The sequence below is a fragment of the Schistocerca serialis genome, chromosome 1 (assembly GCF_023864345.2).
Source record: "Schistocerca serialis cubense isolate TAMUIC-IGC-003099 chromosome 1, iqSchSeri2.2, whole genome shotgun sequence".
Taxonomy (NCBI): domain Eukaryota; kingdom Metazoa; phylum Arthropoda; class Insecta; order Orthoptera; family Acrididae; genus Schistocerca; species Schistocerca serialis.
In genome coordinates, this window is record NC_064638.1 from 825,964,687 (window position 1) to 825,973,565 (window position 8,879).

Below are 8,879 nucleotides of genomic sequence, written 5' to 3' on the forward strand. Positions count from 1 at the left end.
GAGGACTGTGAAAGACAATGTAGGCTTCAGAATGCCAGAAGTATATAAAATACCTTGTGTGTGTGGATAGTTTTATGCGAAACAGACTGTGCATATTACTGAACAGTGCAGTGTGGAACACAGTACCTTGAGGAATCAGCGGTAGCAGAACATGCTCTGAAAACAGGACACTATTGCAACAGAGACTAATTGTTTCTGGGATAGCATCATAAAAGTACTGATGAAGATAAAAATTTGTACACAATATCCTCAATAAAGATGATGGCCTGCAGCTAAGAACAGCTTTGAATCTGGCCATTGGAAGGTTGAAGTGGGTGTGGTAGGTGCATAATGGAAACATTTCCATATGTTACGCTGGAGTAAGCACCAGTGGTGTCACATAAGGCAGTGTGGCTCTATTATGATGGCAGCAGCAATCATACACCAGTCTCCACTTGGTAACTGCCGAGGAGTGCTAGTTGAAAGCTCATAGATTTTAAACCACTTGGCATGTTTGGAAATGTGAGAGAATTTTGTCTTTATAAAATATGTTTGTTTGACTTTTATTGAAATATTAATGATGTACATGATACTAACACGATATGTCGTCTTTACAGAACAAAGACTAATACGAATGTGGGATCCTTACCAGATAGGGCTGATGGAGTACATCGAAAAAAGTTCAAAGAAGGGCAGCACGTTTTGTATTATGGCGAAATATAGGAAAGAGCATCACTGAAATGATACAGAATTTGGGCTGGACATCATTAAGAGAAAGGCGTTTTTCGTTGTGAAGGAATCTTCTCACGAATTTCCAATTACTACCTTTCTTCTCCAAATGCGAAAATATTTTGTTGATACCGACCTACAGAAACGATCACCGCGATAAAATAAGGGAAATCAGATCTCGTACGGAAAGATATAGATGTTCATCCTTTCCACTCGCCATACAATTTGGAATAATAAATAATTGTGGAGGTGGTTCGTGAACCCTCTGCCAGGCATTTAAATGTGATTTGTAGAGTTTCCATGTAGATGTAGATGCAGATGAATGGTAAAAGTTATGTTTAAAAGGAAAATAGTGCTTCAGAATTGTGACTGAAGTGTAACTATCAAACGCTAGAAGGAAGACCTCGTACTTATCGCTGAAGACTACCCAAAACCTTTCAGGGATTAGATCTCAGTAATGATTCCAGGAATATCCTATGACTTCCTGTTAACGGTTCCAACAGGAATCGTGTTTCAATTAATCACACTATGCACAAGAACACATAAGCTGTAACTCTTCCTGTTCTGCTTTCATGACAGCAATAAGGAGAGAAACACCCAAAGCAGCTACGAACAGAAGCCATGCATCTAGCTACAATGGGTTCTTCAGTACACACATTCACACTGGCCGTGCCTTCTCAGATTAGATTAGATTAGATTAGATTAATACTAGTACCATGGATCATGAATACGATATTTCGTAATGATGTGGAACGAGTCGAATTTTCCAATACATGACATAATTAGGTTAATTTAACAACATACTTAAGTTAATATAACTACTTTTTTGTGTTTTTTTATTTTTATTTTTTTATTTTTTTTATTTTTTTAATATTTTTTTTCTTAACTTATATCTAAAAATTCCTCTATGGAGTAGAAGGAGTTGTCATTCAGAAATTCTTTTAATTTCTTCTTAAATACTTGTTGGTTATCTGTCAGACTTTTGATACTATTTGGTGAGTGACCAAAGACTTTAGTGCCAGTATAATTCACCCCTTTCTGTGCCAAAGTTAGATTTAATCTTGAATAGCGAAGATCGTCCTTTCTCCTAGTATTGTAGTTATGCACACTGCTATTACTTTTGAATTGGGTTTGGTTGTTAATAACAAATTTCATAAGAGAGTATATATACTGAGAAGCTACTGTGAATATCCCTAGATCCTTAAATAAATGTCTGCAGGATGATCTTGGGTGGACTCCAGCTATTATTCTGATTACACGCTTCTGTGCAATAAATACTTTATTCCTCAGTGATGAATTACCCCAAAATATGATGCCATATGAAAGCAATGAGTGAAAATGTGCGTAGTAAGCTAATTTACTAAGATGTTTATCACCAAAATTTGCAATGACCCTTATTGCATAAGTAGCTGAACTCAAACGTTTCAGCAGATCATCAATGTGTTTCTTCCAATTTAGTCTCTCGTCAATGGACATACCTAAAAATTTGGAATATTCTACCTTAGCTATATGCTTCTGATTAAGGTCTATATTTATTAATGGCGTCATACCATTCACTGTACGAAACTGTATGTACTGTGTCTTATCAAAATTCAGTGAGAGTCCGTTTACAAGGAACCACTTAGTAATTTTCTGAAAGACAGTATTGACAATTTCATCAGTTAATTCTTGTTTCTCAGGTGTGATTATTATACTTGTATCATCAGCAAAGAGAACTAACTTTGCCTCTTCATGAATATAGAATGGCAAGTCATTAATATATAATAAGAACAACAAAGGACCCAAGACTGACCCTTGTGGAACCCCATTCTTGATTGTTCCCCAGTTTGAGGAATGTGCTGATCTTTGCATCTTACGAGAACTACTTATTTCAACTTTCTGCACTCTTCCAGTTAGGTACGAATTAAACCATTTGTGCACTGTCCCACTCATGCCACAATACTTGAGCTTGTCTAGCAGAATTTCATGATTTACACAATCAAAAGCCTTTGAGAGATCACAAAAAATCCCAATGGGAGGTGTTCGGTTATTCAGATCATTCAAAATTTGACTGGTGAAAGCATATATGGCATTTTCTGTTGAAAAACCTTTCTGGAAACCAAACTGACATTTTGTTAGTATTTCATTTTTACAGATATGTGAAGCTACTCTTGAATACATTACTTTCTCAAAAATTTTGGATAAAGCTGTTAGAAGGGAGATTGGACGGTAATTGTTGACATTAGATCTATCCCCCTTTTTATGCAAAGGTATAACAATAGCATATTTCAGTCTATCAGGGAAAATGCCCTGTTCCAGAGAGCTATTACACAGGTGGCTGAGAATCTTACTTATCTGTTGAGAACAAGCTTTTAGTATTTTGCTGGAAATGCCATCAATTCCATGTGAGTTTTTGCTTTTAAGCAAGTTTATTATTTTCCTAATTTCAGAGGGAGAAGTGGGTGAGATTTCAATTGTATCAAATGGCATAGGTATGGCCTCTTCCATTAACAGCCTAGCATCTTCTAATGAACATCTGGATCCTACTATATCCACAACATTTAGAAAATGATTATTAAAAATATTTTCAACTTCTGACTTTTTGTTCGTAAAGTTTTCATTCAATTTGATGGTAATACTGTCTTCCTCTGCTCTTGGTTGACCTGTTTCTCTTTTAATAATATTCCAAATTTTTTAATTTTATTATCAGAGTTGCTGATTTCAGACATGATACACATACTCCTGGATTTTTTAATAACTTTTCTTAATATAACACAGTAGTTTTTATAATTTTTGATAGTTTCTGGGTCACTACTCTTTCTTGCTGTCAGATACATTTCCCTTTTCCGGTTACAAGATATTTTTATACCCTTAGTAAGCCATGGTTTGTTACAAGGTTTCTTACGAGTATATTTAACTATTTTCTTGGGGAAGCAGTTTTCAAATGCATTTACAAAAATGTCATGAAATAAATTATATTTTAAATTGGCATCAGGTTCACGGTACACCTCATCCCAGTCTAACTGCTGTAGGCTTTCCCTGAAATTTGCAATTGTTAAATCGTTGACTGAACGTACTACTTTGGAGGAGTGTTTAGTATTGCTGAATGGAGCTATGTCATATATTGTAACCAGCTGTGCACCATGATCAGAAAGACCATTCTCAACAGGCTGAGCATTTATCTGGTTAAACTTATCCTGGTCTATAAAGAAGTTATCTATCAGTGAGCTGCTATCCTTTACCACCTGAGTAGGAAAATCAAAATCATCATCATCGATTTCGTCTAAATTTATTGTATCTGATGGACTTGGCCAGAAATGAAAGTGACAGTAGTGGGAGCTCCAGAAGGCCAAGCATTTGGAAAAAAGAGGTTTCTTTAGAGCGGTTCGAGCGAGGCAAGAGCGATTTATTGTGATGTATTTTCCAGGCAGCAGTTGGCACAGCAGGAAGAGTACAGAGTGGTAATCCGACGATCTTGGAGTTGAGTCCTTATGCAGAATATTTTTTATTAATTTTTACGTTCTTGTACTACAAATAAACCTAATTAATGGCAGTATATTTAATTTATTGTTGTTATTGTGGTCTCCAGTCCTGAGACTGGTTTGATGCAGCTCTACATGCTACTCTATCCTGTGCAAGCTTCTTTTTTATTAATATTTTCATAAATGGTTTGGAAATAACATACAAAAAATGGGGACGCCAAATAAATTTCCAACAAAGAATCATACTTATAGTGTGCATGAGGGCATTGCAAATAACTTTCCAAGAATGGACTGTAATTAAATTGTAGTTTCAATTTGACACAAACAACACTTGGCAACTGCTTACGAACAATTGGATGCTGGTGCAGGCAAAATCGGTCCATCGGCTGGTAGGAACAATGCTAGCATGTGTAACTCATCAATGGTAAAATAATAAAAGTAGCTAGTTTTATATATAAGTTACAGAGAAACCCAGTACTGCGCTAGTATTTATTTATAGCTGTGCCTGAGACTTCAAATGAATTAAATTTATTTTTTATTTAGAAAGCCACCTTGTGAAGTGAAATAGTAAATTGTTAGGAATAAGTGGTATTTGGGGTATAAGAACTTGCTAATCTGTGCCACTTCCCTCAAAAATTTCTGCTTCTGTGATGTTACATTGGAGAGAAGTAACTTCAAGCTTCAGCAAGTATAGGTTTGTGAGGAGAGAGATATTGCATAACACTCTCAATCGATCCATCCATTTAGAAGGAGTTTTCAAAGAGTGAGTTAAAGTCTGACGTAGAGCTGCAGCATGTCTCACCTCAGGGTCTTCATTGGATTCTTGAGACCACACAGTCCTCAGTCTTACAGCCACTCTGGTGAATTACAGGAAGCCTCAACTGTTTTCTATGCATGTTTATTCATAAACAAAAGTAAATCAAAATGCAATGAATAGACACCCAAGTCACAAAGAAAACTTAATAAATTCGTTGTTCCTAGCAAGGAATGTAAATGAAACCTATTGAAAGAATGAAACATTGTTAAGTTTTTAATGCAGAAAGCAGTATCATTTAATCCATATAGCATAGCCAAGCAAATTCACTATTAGTTTGTATTGTTAAAGATGAGACTGCAGTGCTTGATTCTGTCACTGACATAAACTACCGCAAATACATCTATCACTGAGTCACAAAAAAACTATGTCATAACCATTGGTTCCATGGTGTACTACGCCTTGATGATCCAACATCGAAACTACTAAGCTTGGAAGGCGACTGTATATAAAACTTTAAATTGGGATATCTTTCTTTCCCGTGTTCCAATTTTGGTTAAACAAAACCTGAATGTTGTCCCAAGCTATGCTCAAGTTACCTGTGAAAACCACATGAAAATTCGTCTAGTAGTTTTCCAGTTTAGAGTTTTCAAACAGGCAGACACAATAATTTTATAGTTTTGTTATTAGTATAAATGGAGTTCTTGTGCAAGCCTTACAATCCCATCCTGGAAAATTATTTGCAGTTCCAAATTTTTCTTTTTGTTTCCTTTTTGTGCCTTTTATGAAAGTATTAATAAATGCAGTATATTGTTCATCATTTTTTTGCGGTGTAATTACCATAAAAATTGAAAATAAAAAAAAGTTTCCAACTAGGGATTCGACCCCACGACCCTAGGTTTATCATCCTGTACTTTTACCACAGCACCAACTATTGTGTAAAAACAATGTTAACACAAAGTATGATAAATGGCTCACACCCTGCCTGGCCCACGCCAAATCCCAGATTTTTTCTAAATGCATGGCCATCTGGAGCTCCCACTTCTGTCACTTTCATTTCCTGCGAAGTCCTGCATACAGTACCATAAATTTGGACACAATTGGTTTATGACGAGTAGCAGCGGCCCACTTGTAAGATGCTATGAAAGTGATCCTCATCTCCAGACTGTATTGTTCACTTATGTACAAGACAGACACCAAGAATGGTGCTCATAGTGAGCTTCTGTTCGCGATTCTGGCTGCAGTGAAATATCAATAGTCTGAACATCGAAATGCACCCTACCTTCAATATTTCAAAACAATTTCTGGCTATACTCTCCAAAAGACGAATTTTAGACACAGGCTGTAAGTAATGTACAATCATTTTTCTTTGCACCACATGCATCCTTAACCAATTACGCCGCCCATTCACTGAGAGTCGAAGAAATCACTGTTTCGAAAGTGTGCACTCAGCAGAAGAAATCTGAATTAGAAGCTCATTTGGTTCTATTCATTGACATGTAGACGTCTGTCTTCATCACATAGTAGCTTAAGTGAATTCAGATTGTATGATACACTGTTTTGTTGTTATTCTTTCTAACGTTGCAGATTTTTTGTAGCCTAAATTTCGATACTTTTGGATTGTTCATAGTGTTGTAATGTTTCTAAAAAATAGTTTTTTAGATTATATCCAATGCCAACAGTGTTAAATAACGGCACTGGCTGATAATGAGTAGTAAGTTTTGGCTGGTTTTAATACAAGCTGCTTAAAGGTATATAAACCTGTTTTCACTTGTGACAGAACGTTATAGGTTACTTCACTCACTTTCGCTAATGGTCGTTTCCATTCCACTGGCCCTGAGCAGCTCACTTGTTTCATTTCAAAATGGTGTACAATTGGCTCCATCATCCCCCCTCCTCCACCCTCCAAATACATGTATTTGAATTTGGGAGTTTCTAGTTCGAATCCTGAAGTTGAATCAAATTCGTTGATGGCGAGCAATAGTTGCTGCTACGAGTTTTTAGTTCTGGAGGTGGCATATACTGATAGAAAACAATCGTCTAAATAAATACATAGGGATCTGGACTGTGTTATTCAAACAATTTGGGTAACAGACCGATTACCCTATGTAAAAGTGGTGGACAGACGGTTCACTCGAAGAAAAGATCTTAGGAAGTTCCGGATTTGAGTCCTAACATTTGTATTTTCGGAGAGTTACCGCTATTTCTGTACTTACACAGCAACCTCATTTCATCTGCCTGTTAGGATTTGCATCAGAAACAATCTTTATTCCAGTCCTGACACTGTTGTGTTATCAATTTAACATTTCTTCAATCACTGGAAAGTTTCTATAGGATCGATGGCGTTCATGTAGTCCGTACTTGATTCCCTGATTGTGTTATAACATCTGGTGTATGAGATTGTTCCTGTACCAGTAACACACCTACCGCCTTACATGATGGCCACCAGTCCGTAGCCACAGATGACAGAAGCCAGCCTCCACTTCCAGCCACCTCTGACAGGTAGTCCACAGGCCTGGCAACACTGTTCTGGCCAGAGCATAAACTGCTCTAACCTCCAGAATTGCTTGGGTCAGACAGACTACCAAACTGGTGGATTGCGATCAGCATTCATCACGACCTCATGGCATTCAACATCATGGTTCATCTAATGGGACAACATGGACAGTGACCTGAGAGGGACAGAGTTCCCCCAGAACAGCGTGTGGGACATAATACACAAGTGCCATAGTCATCGCCATCTCTGAGCAGAGCCTCCGCCAAGGCGCTCCTTCCACAGCATGGGTGGCAACCTGCCTTCTGGAAATAAATGGCCTGAGCACAGGGTGGATGTTGCGATATACGGCAGCCTGAGCCAGCCACTGAGTTCAGAAGATTCCTCGCTGGATTGCTGAGCTACCAGCCACCATCAAATATCCGGTGACAAGATGTATTCAGAGAAATAAATTAAGTAATATTTAATCCTGTTTTATTGTGTCTGGCTACGCCAGACAGCTTTCTTGGCTTTCATCCAGACAAACAGAAGAGATTTCCACCCAGCACCAATAAGAATTGGAGGATGACAATTTCGTAACCACTTCTGGTCTGGCACACGAATGTCCTCAACAGTAACACAGGGTACTTAGTGAAAAGAAACATTGTTACTTGTTTTCAGAGGAATTGTATTTGTTGCCATGACCAGAATAGGACTTGAAGACTGCCTATAGTGGAAGGCGCGGTCTTGTATGTCGTGATGTCCTATTGAATGCTGATAGTGGTCCACCAGTTTGGTAGTCTGTCTGACCCAAGTGATGCAGGTGTTCACAGCAGTTTATGCCCTGGCCAGAACGGTGTTTCTAGGCTTCTAACTACCCATCAGTGGCGGCTGGTACTGGTGGCTGGCTGGCTTCAGTTATGTTTGCCTATGGATCAGTGACCGTCTCGTAAGGCAACAGGAGTGTGACCAGTACAGGAACAATCTCATACATAGATGTTAAAATACAATAATCAGGGAATCAAGTGCAAATGACATTTACTCCATCGATCCTACTTACTACAGGCCTAGATAGCCAACTAATTCATCTCAATTTAAGGATAATAGTCAGCAAGAGTACCTGGTTCCAACATGCTGTAAAATTTATAATTTAAAGGCTCACAGTGCACCGTGTGATAAATTTCTGTCTGCAACACATACTACATGTAGAAGATACGATCACACAGTGGATGATTTCTCAGAGTGGCATTGGACATTGAGAGGTGTAAGGATTAGTTAGTCTGGTCTAGGCAGCCAGAGACTGTGATCATGAATGTGTGAGTTGTGTTTCTGTGAGTGTGTGTCTGTGTATGTTGTCTACTTCCAACGAAGGCCTTGTTAGCCAAAAGCTCACTTTCTGACAGGCTTGTTGTTATGCTTACCTGCGACTCAGCATCTCTGGTATATGGTGAGTAGCAGCTATCTTTTTCATAATACTGTTACT